This window comes from Bufo bufo, chromosome 1 (genome assembly GCF_905171765.1).
Source record: "Bufo bufo chromosome 1, aBufBuf1.1, whole genome shotgun sequence".
Taxonomy (NCBI): Eukaryota; Metazoa; Chordata; class Amphibia; order Anura; family Bufonidae; genus Bufo; species Bufo bufo.
This window is the reverse complement of record NC_053389.1, coordinates 752,551,432-752,562,588: the sequence shown is the minus strand read 5'-3', so window position 1 is coordinate 752,562,588 and position 11,157 is coordinate 752,551,432.

The following is an 11,157-nucleotide window of genomic DNA, read 5'->3' as shown; positions in this document are numbered from 1 at the left end:
ATGAAGGTAAGTATCCTTCAGATCTAAGGTGATCATTAGATTGCCGGGGTTTCGGATGCTGATGAGTGATCGAATGGTCTCCATTTTGAAGCGCTTTGGTCTTATGAACCGATTTAGGTAACGCAGTCTATGATCATGCGCCAATCGCCCGACGGCTTCGGGACTAGAAAAACGGGGGAGTATACTCCCAGCCCTTGTTCGTGAGGATGAACTTCCTCTAGGGCCCTTTTTTGAACATAAAGGAGGACAGAATCCTCTAAGATAGACTGTTTGGTCTGGTTTAGGGTTCTGGTTAAAACAAATTTCTCTTGGGGAGGGGATAGAAAATCTATTTTGTACCCCAACATAATTATTTCTAGGACCCACTGGTCCGGAATATTTTGCAGCCAGGCCTGCTGAAATAAACTTAGACGACCTACAACAGGAGGGGAACTGAAATTCTGAGCATCGCACAGACGATTTGGAGGGGAAGGGGGAAGGTAAGCAGGAGAGTCATAGATCCGCTTTACGGTCCTTTCCACGACCGCGACCCCGTCCGTGTCTGGACGACTCCTGACGCCTCTGAGACCTTGAGGGGCCCTGGGTTTTAAAACTTCTGGGCCTACTCCGGCCCCCGAAAGGATTGTTGGGGGAGGGACTTCCCCTTTTTATCCGCCAGGCTCTCCATTATCTTATCTAATTCTGAACCAAAGAGTCTTTCTGGTTCATATGGTAAGCCACACAGATTGAATTTGGAGGCGTTATCGGCAACCCAGGGACGCAACCATAGGAGCCGCCGACTGGCGGACGAGAGAGCCATGCCTTTGGCAGCTAATTTCAGGTGCTGTGTGGAAGCGTCACACAAAAAGTCAGTTCCAAGGAGTAAGGTCTTGAACTGGTCTAGCACTTCAGTTCTGGAGACTCCAGATTCCAGGTCCGACTGAATTCTGAGAACGCAGGACCGAACAAACTCTGCGACTTCTGAGGAAGCAACTGCAACTGAAGCAGAGGCTGCAGCTGCGGAATAGCTGCGCCTCAGAGTGCACTCGGCCCTCCGATCTAATGGATCTTGAAGGTTGCTTCTGTCATCAGAAGGAACTAAGGTCCTGTTAATCAACTTGGAAATCGCCATATCGACCTTCGGAGGCGGTACCCATAGTTCTGATTCTGACTCCTGGAGAGGAAACATCAGGCCTTTTTCAGGATGCTTCCATTCAGTTAACATAAGCTTTTTTAAATCTTCATCCACTTTAAAGGCCCTTGGCCCCCTAGAGGTGGACGGTGAAGCTTCCCCTTGCTCAACATCATGATCCCTTGATCGGATGGAGCGTAGAAGTCTTTGCGTCTTCTCAGCAGGAAAAAGATAAGTGGCATCATCTTCATCAGAAGAGGAGGAGGGACGGTCTTCAACTGAAATGATGTCTTCAGCCATAGGTACAGGACCTGGCGATGAAGCTCTGGGCCTCTTAGAAGAAAGGGCACTCTTGGTCTTCATAATGGAATTACCCATGAATTCCTTCATCCAGCCGAACATGTCACCCATCGTGGGTTGCGTCGGAGGAGGACGGCATAAAGGACACCTATTGAATTCATAGGAGTCCGGCATCGGCATCTCGCAGTTGGCACAAGTTAGGTGCTTCTGTTTATGGGAGGATTTCCCATGCTGGTCACCATTGGGAGATGCCATCTGAAAAAACAACTTGGAAACTAGTTTAGAATAGACTCACTGCAGGCAGAGAGGGAGAGTCTGGTATCTGCTGAGCTTTTATAGCTAACAGACCCTCCCCCTAGCGTAGCTCCGACCCCCCCCCCCCCCCCCCCACCCGGAAGTGACCCACTGTCACTACATTTTTTTACTTATAAAGATAAACCAGAAGGGCCCCCCTCGATTATATGTGTAAATTTAGGGCAAAAATACAAATTTAGGCACACCAGGGGCCGAAGCGCAGCTAAAACTGCCGCCGAATATACGCGAGCCACTGACCCGGAAGTCGTCATCTGACGCACTTCCGGGTATGGCGTGCATGCGCGCGAAACGCCGAGCGTGGAAGCCGGGACCGTGGTCGGATACAGGCCGAGCCCAGGGGGAAATCGCCGGGATATAGAGGTGCCAACAGGCCCCCCTACCATCTAACTGTGGCAGAGGCCGCAACCTGGCAGAACCTAGGAAAAAAACGGCCACAAGGACCAAGAACTTGGCAGCAACCGAATCAAAAAAGGTAACCGGCAGCGCCTGAACCTGTCCTCAGTCCACAGTTAAAAAAGCACTGGTTTAAGGGCAGGGCGTCCCTTTATAGGGGGTGGGTTAATTGTTTAATTGTCTTGGTAGCAGTTTTAATCAATAAAAATTCCACCTGTCCTATCAGTTTCACAGGGGAGAACTCCCCACTTGTGCTGCTGGTTAGGACGTAAGGGAAAAGAAGGTTCTAGGCAAGAAAATAGGCAGCATTTGTAGGACATATAGCAATTTGGGCATTATAAAGTTTTTTAAGAGGTTTTTCCTCTCCATCCATGAGATGCACGGTACTTTGAGGATAATTTCTATATGTTAAGACTCCCTGGATGCAGCCAGGTTAATGTCTTGATCCTCAGAACTCCTAGTGGCAATCTGCAGAACCTTGTGTCTTTCCTGTTGGTCGACTGATAATGCTTCCAAAAAAAAGTGTTCATGGCCTTCTTTTCTGGCTCTGGTCTTTTCTGGTGGCAACTGGATGACATTTCTGCTGCCACTAAGTGAAGAGTACTCACCTGCTACAAAACAGGTTAGAAGGTCCTCCAAAAGGACCAGACCCTATTTTTTTTTTATTTCCAAGGCCTGGATTGTGGGGGCCAAGTAAATTCAGGAGCACAAAAGCAGTCTTTTAAACCCTGGCCTTCATGCCAAGCTCGTCCCCACACATCCAAACCCTCTTCCTCAAAAATAGCCTCTGCATAAATCATGGTAATCATCTGGCTGCATCCCTTCCGGGGGCTCTGGTTTAACCATGTTTCAGATGCTTGGGTATGAGAGGTTTTATTGGACAAGTTTAATAGAATTCTCTTCCACACCTCCCTCACATTTTTTCCGACGACCCCTCCTTCTGCCGCATCAAAGGCCTCGACCCTGTTTCAAACGTCTGCATTTTTCTCTCCCAGATTGAGCCAGTACCCCATCGTGAAAGGTTCCACGGCTTCCATTGTAATCTGTTTCTAGTCCCCCAAGAAGGGAGGGTACAGTTCACCAGTTACTAGATCTGCAGATACTTAATATATCTGGGCAAAACATTTTCATATGGAGTCTGTGGTTCGAGATATGCATGGAACTGGGGAAATTTCTGTCCTCCATTGATAACCAGGACACCTACCTCCACATTCCCTGGTGGAGTCAGGGGAACATTCATTGTCACAATACCTCTTACATTGCTGCTAATGTTAATATTTATTTAATGTATATTGTGAAATTTTTTTAATAAAATTGTTGTTATATCATATGTGTGTGTTGCTTTTGGTGTTGGTTGATTCAGTGTCAGACATATTTAATCGTTATTGGTTTTTTATTTGTATCGGATCTATGTACCACAAAGATTTTACCTACTCTCCCCCACCTTCATCTCAGCTCCACTTATAGTTCACACTAGCGTCAATATGGACTTTAGTTTTTACATTTTGCTACACTTATCCCCTTCTAATAGATATCCAAATATACATAAAATATACATAACCCCATTTTCTTTTTTCATTGCATAAAATAACCCACATTATGATATCTATCTTGCAAGTGAGAAAATTTCACACCAACTTCCCCATATTGTTGCCAAAGGTTTATATTTACAGTCACAGATTCCAATTCTTGAATGTGCTGCATATCAATGGCAAACCCATATTTTATTTATCTATTAAACAGGCCTTTATATCAAACTCAACATTCAAACCATCAGGCTACAAAATCCCCAATATATACCGTAGATCCATTCTACTTCTTTTTTATTTATTCTATTCAATGGATCACCCCTCTCCAGTTATTATGGACCTGTTCAAGTCCAATAAACCTCAAACCTTCTGGGTTTTTGTTATGTATTTTTTTTTTTAATGTGCAGAAACACTGTGTGTATCGAATCTTTTTTTTATATTTCGTATATGTTCTTGAATTCTGACTTTGTTTCCTAGTAGTCCGTCCTACATACTGGAGGCCACATGGACATTCCAGCATGTAGACAACACCAATATGTTCACACAAAAGTTCTCCCGTTATTTTATGTGGTACCGTTGCTCATAGAAACTACTGTCTCTTTTTTGCACTTATTTTCTTTCAAACGATTCACAAAGCAAAAAGCGCATGATATGAAACAATGTTTATTAGTTTTACCACATTGTGTGAATATAAACTATGTACAAGTTTATTCTTTAGATTAGGTGATTTTTTTTAAATAACTGTAGGATTTTTGGGGATAATATCTCCTAATATGGGGTCATTTTTAAGGACAGACCAATTCTTTCTCATAGCTTCCTTTATTTGCCATGCATTATTGTTAAATTGTGTAATAAAACTCAAACGTAAGTCTTTTTCTTCCTTCTATTCATTTGCTGCATCTTAACCTGTTCCAAATTAACACTTTCCTCAACCACCTTCTGTGAAACTCTCTCTAGTTCTTCCTTCTTATAGCCTTTTTCTAAAAATCGTTAATTTCTAACGATAATTTGTCTTCCCTTAGTCCTAACAGCAGCACAGATGGGGTTAACTGCCCCCCGTGGACTGGTAGGACCGGCGGAATTTTTAATGAGCCCAAAGAATAACCAATAGAAGAACTCCAGCTCCCTTAAAGGGAGGGGTTCGCCCCCCAGCCCACCGTGTCTATAACAAGAAAGTACTTTTAGGGTGGGAAATTTGTGTGCTGCTGTTAGGACTAAGGGAAAACAAATTATCGTTAGAAATTAACGATTCCCTTACGTCCTACCAGCAGCACAGATGGGGAGATAGGAAGAAGAATCCCCTAGGGAGGGTCCTCATGCTCGGCAGAAGTAAGGACTGTCTGCCCAAAGGCCGAAAACTCTGCTACCTTAGCATCTATCCTATAATGGGAGATGAAGGTTGATTCAGAGCTCCAGGAAGCTACCTTACAGATCAACTCTAGGGGGAGAAGACTTCTCTCCGCGACAGAGGTAGCTACGGCCCTTGTAGAATGGGCCCTCACAAACTCCGGAGGATCTAAGGATTGGGAGGTGAAAGCTTCCCTAATGGCTTCCTTGACCCAGCGACTAATAGTAGTTTTAGACGCCTTACGGCCTTTAGACTTACCGGCAAACAGGATAAAGAGATTATCATCTATCCTGAATTCTTTGGATCTATCCACATAGATATAGAGGCATCTCGATATATCCAGTGGATATCGGACTGGAACATCAGAGGAGGAGGCAGAGAATAATACAGGTAGAGAGATTACCTGATTGATATTTTGAAAGGTTGGAACTTTAGGTCTAAAATAAGGTAGAAATTTTAGAAGGACCCTATCCTGTAAGAACATGGTGTATGGGTGTAAAGCGGAGAAAGCTTGCAGCTCCGAAATTCTTTTGGCCGAGGTTATGGCCAGAAGAAAGACCACCTTGAGTGTTAGAAATTTAAAGTTTGCCTCCTCCAAGGGTTCAAAGGGGGGAGATGCTAACCCCCTGAGAACAACTGACAAATCCCATTGAGGAACGGGTTTCAGTATTGTAGGCTTCAATCTTTCCGCTCCCTTAAGGAAGCGTTTGATGAGCGGGTCCCGAGAATATGGCCTGTTGAGACAGGCCGAGATGGCAAAAACTTGGACCTTCAGGGTAGATGGGGAGAGACCTCTGTCTATCCCATCCTGAAGGAATTGTAAGATCGCTGAGAGGGGCGGATCTGCAGACGCCACCTGGTTGGAGCTACACCAAGAGGTGAAGATCCTCATGATCCGGGAGTAGGCCTTCTTGGTAGACTCTGCTCTGGAATGCGACAAAGTTCTCAGGACCGACTCAGAGAGCCCATCCACTCTGGGAAGGGACTGATCAACCTCCTTGCTGTCAGGTTGAATCTGTGCAGATCTGGGCAGAGATGAGTGTCCCACGACACCAGGGTCTGCTCCGGGGGCAGTCTCCAATATTGTCCCCGACTCATCTGAATGAGCTGGGTAAACCAGGATCTCCTGGGCCAAAATGGTATGATGGCTATTACCGAGGCCTGATCCTGACGGATTTTCATCAATACCCTCGGAATCATGGAAAAAGGAGGGAAGATGTACGCCAGCCTGAACCTCCACGGTATTGTCAGAGCATCTATCGCCAGGGGGTTGTCCTCCCTGTATAGGGAACAGAATCTCTGTACCTTGGCGTTGAACCTGGTTGCCATGAGATCCACCTCTGGCATACCCCATCTGAGGACTAGCTGTTTGAAGATCTCCGGATGCAGTGACCATTCCATGGTCGGTAAGCCGCGACTTAGGCGGTCCGCAATGATATTGAGGGAGCCTCGGATGTGAGTGGCGGATAGATGGGATAGGTTCAGCTCTGCCCACCGCATAATTACCCCAATCTCTGAAAGAAGGGGTAAGGATCTTGTGCCTACCTGCTTGTTTATGTAAAGCACGGCAGTCATGTTGTCTGACTGGACTTTTACTGCTTTGCCCCGAATCTGAGGGGCGAAGTGAAGGAGGGCGAGCCGGATAACACGCATCTCGCGGAGATTCGAAGAAAGATGCCACTCCTGAGGGGACCAAGATCCCCGAACTGGGGATCCGTCTAAATGGGCGCCCCAGCCTACAAAGGACACGTCCGTAGTCAATATGAGCCAAGCTGGTTGGGTCATAGACTTCTTTTCTGGTAGATGGAACCACCACCTGAGGGAATTTCGGGTTTGGTTGGATAGGGAGCACCGGGAATCTAGCCCGGTAGGGCTGCCGTTCCATTTGTTTAAGACCTCCGACTGAAGAGGTCGGAGGTGCCATAAAGCCCAAGGGACTGCATCCGCAGCCGCTGACTTGAGCCCCAACATCTTCATGAGGGTCCGTATAGAGACTCGTTGTGGTACGTAAAGGAACCTTGCCAGGTCCTGAATCCGCGTTCTTCTTTCTGGCGTCAACTGGAGGGACATCTCCAGAGAGTCGATTATGAATCCTAGATAATGAATAGAAGTTGAAGGGCTCACGTTCGACTTCTGCCAGTTGATAATCCAGCCTAGGTGGAGCAGAAAGGAAATTGTGACATGAAGATGATGGGAAAGTAGAGGAACTGAAGAGGCTAGAAGAAGCCAATCGTCTAGGTAAGGGAAAATGGTCAGACCCTGGAGTCTCAGAGCTGCCACCACCGATACTACCACTTTGGTGAAGATAAGGGGGGCAGATGAGATTCCGAAGGGAAGGGCGGCAAATTGAAAATGCCTGCACACTCCTGAAATCTGGACCGCGATCCTGAGAAATTTCCGGGAGGAAGGATCCTTGAGGTCCAGAGTAGCCATCACATCCCCAGGGTTGAGGAGGTGGCTGACTGACCTTATGGTTTCCATGTGGAACCTGGCTCTCCTTACGAAACGATTGAGGAATCTCAAATCTATGATCATCCGAAGATCTCCTGTCTTTTTGGGTACCAGAAATACTGGAGAATAAATCCCTAGACCCTTCTCCCCTGCCGGTACCTCCTCCAGGGCTCCCTTGGAAAGGTAGTCCTGGATATAGGACTCTATGATCCTTTGTCTGGCCGGCGAAAAACTGCGCGTAGCAATGAATCTTCCTGGGGGGAGAGAGACGAGGTCTATTAGATAGCCCGTGGCTACTATACTTTGGACCCAGGGATCTGAGACTTCCTGGGCCCATACGTGTTTGAAAAAGGAAAGACGCCCCCCTACAGGGAGGTGAGGGAGGGGTACGGGAAAAGCTAGAGGCGTAACGACAGGGGTAGCAGGGTTTATCCAAGAGCCTCTGGGAGGCCCATAGTCAGGAAGGCTTTGCCTCCCTGGTGGGTTTACGGGAGCGTCTAGAGAACTTTCTAGACTCCCCCCCCCCCCCCCAGTCTCTACGTCCAGCCTGCTATCCTGGTCGGCCCCCGCGAGCTTGTCTACCCCTGCCCCGAAAGGGCTGTTGGGGGAGACTCTTTCCCTTTTTATCTGAGAGACCCTCCATGATGGTGTCTAATTCTGAACCGAATAGACGGTTCGGTTCAAAGGGAAGCCCACAGAGGTTGTACTTGGATGCATTGTCTGCATTCCAGGGCTTTAGCCAGAGGTATCCTAGCAGCAGACACTAGAGCCATTGTTTTGGCCGCCAATTTCAACTGTAGCTGGGATGTGTCACACAGGAAATCCATGGCCAGATTGACGGATTTGAAGGCGGCGAGGATATCGTCCCGAGAGACACTTTGGTCGACATCCGTCTGGATCAGATTTAATCTAGACCTAAGAAAAGAAGAGACCTCTGTGGCTGCAATGGAGGCCGAGGCCGAGGCTGCGGCCGCCGAGTAACCCCTTCTTAGGGTACAGTCTGCCCTCCTATCTAGAGGGTCCTGCAGACTAGACCCATCGTCTGCAGGAACCAGAGTGCGCCTGGACAACTTGGCTATCGCCATGTCCACCTTAGGAATGGAACCCCATGATTCCACTAAGGGTTTAGCCATCGGAAACATTAACTTAAATTTCCGGGTAAGGACTGGACCTTTCTCCGGCTTTTTCCACTCTGTGCACATCACAGAGAGAAGGGTCTCATCTGCCTTAAAGACCCGCTGGGTCCGGCAGGCGGGATCGGAAGACTCCCCTACGTCAACATCATGGTCCCCCGACCTGATGGACTTTAGTAGCTTCTGTGTCTTTTCGGGTGGAAAGAAACATGAAGTTGACTCTTCCTCCTCAGAGGAAGACGACCCCACAGAAAGGGGCATCGGTCTATCAGTGGGGGAAACCACCTCTATTGGTACATGTCCTGCATAGTTGGTTCTGTAGCAGTGGCGGAACGGCAGCTGTCGCACCTGGAAAAGGGGCAACTATTGTCAAGAGGCGTGTTGCAATTGTAACAGGCCAGGTGTTTCCTCTTGGCTGCCGACTTCCGTTGCTGGTCTGACTCTCTAGGAGAAGCCATAGCTGAAACGAAAGAAGAAAAATTAAAAGCATCCCTAAAAGTAAGGGAGAAACATACATTAATTAGTGACACGAACCAGAGGAGAAGTCAAGCACAATGATAAAGCTGAAAATAGAATAGCAATCGGATTATAGCAATATCTCTCACTGAACGCAGGAGACTCTGGAGCTAGCTTGTTAAAGCAGCGCAACCAGAGACAGAATGAAGCTATCATGGAGCTTATGTAGGTGAACAGCCCCACCTAGGGGAGGGGGCCCTGTTATCAGCCCTCCCCCAGGAGTCCCTGTAAAGCTACTTGCTTTAAAACCTTAGAGTGGTAAAGAAAGGCATTTAATTTGCCCTTATAAGGCCCCCACTCCCTGTGGGAACAAACCCTCCGGCTGCCAGACTGATTTGCTTCAAGAAAAATGAAGCAACAAAATCGAGATCAGCCGAAAAACCGGAAGTGACGCCGTCAGTAACCGCGCGTCACTTCCGGTCATGGCGGCGCCCATACCACGCCGGATCGGCGAACCGATGCATTCAGGAGGGGAGCCAGTGCACCAACAGGAACACATCGCCCCCAGGTATCGCTTATGGTAGCTGACTGGGGGAAAAATAGAAAAAAATAAGCGCAGAGACATAAGCGCTAGATGAAAAGTGACAAAAGAAAAGAGACCAAACATACATAGTTGATAATGGTCTCCAAATCCCAAAAAGGGAGAGCTTCGCCAGTCCACCTGTCCAAAGGACAGAAAAAAAACACGGTGGGCTGGGGGGCGAACCCCTCCCTTTAAGGGAGCTAGAGTTCTTCTATTGGTTATTCTTTGGGCTCATTAAAAATTCCGCCGGTCCTACCAGTCCACAGGGGGCAGTTAACCCCATCTGTGCTGCTGGTAGGACGTAAGGGAATCAGTTTCTTTATCATGCTACTCTGCTCCTCATAGTCATGCAAATTAGTGTAGTTTCTTTATACTCTCTTAAACTGTCCCTTAGGGATATTCTTAATCCAGAGTTTGTAAGGACAACTGGTCGTGGAAATATATGCATTTGTGTCTGTAGGTTTAAAATATGTTTTTGTTTGTAATCTCCCTTCATCAACAAAAATGGTAAGGTACAAAAATAAATAAAAAAAATCAACACACTTGTGGCTCACATTTCCTGTAAACCGCAAATTCCATTCGTTCGTATTGATTTAACACAAAAATTCTTCTAGTCCCTCACAATCTCCTTTCCAAATCAGAAGGCATTGTCCTGCAAAAAGCAAGCCCTCCAATGAAAAATAAAGTCCAGGCTTTGTAAAAAAAAAAAAAAAAAAAAAAAAAAAAAAATTGGTTTATATGGTGAAGACAGTAAAGGGGTTGTCTGGGTTCAGAGCTGAATCGCGCAGAACAAGGGAATTTTCTTGAGGTCCGGTGACGTACCGGGCTCTCCATGGGTAAGCTAGATGGAGGCTCCCGCCTAACAGTGAGCCCCGTGACGTCACCGGCACTAATGGGCTGTCTTTAGCATTGCCCTGGCCTGTTTTTACAGACTGGGCAGCGCTAAAAACCACCCATTAGAGCCAGTGATGTCCCCAGGAATACTGTAGGTGGAAGCCTCCGCCTAGCAGTGTCCAAATGTAAACAAACAGCCCTTGCCTTGTGCCATTCAGTGCAGGGCAAGGGGGAGCATCAGAGCATAAAAAGCACCAATGCTCCACTCATTCATGGTGAGTGAGTGCAGATAGGGTTGTGTCCGGGTTCAGCTCTGAACCTGGACAACCCCTTTTTACAATGCATTTGGAAAGTCTTCAGACCCTTTCACTTTTTTTTTTTTCTCAAGTTATGGCCTTGTGCCCCGTCATTCTGCTCTCAATAACCCATAATGAGAATATAAAAAATGAATGTTAGAAATCTTTACTAATTTATCATAAAGGAAAAAACAAAATATTGCATTGAGATAAGTATTCAGACCCTTACTAGAAGCACCTTTGGCAGTGATTACACCCTTCAGTCTTCTTGAGTATGATGCCACAGCTGGATTTGGGGATTTTCTGCAGAGCCTGTCAAGCTCTGTCAGGTTGGATGAGGACCATCATTGGACAGCCATTTTCAGGTCTCTCCAGAGATGTTCGATTAGGTTTGGCTAGGCCACTGAA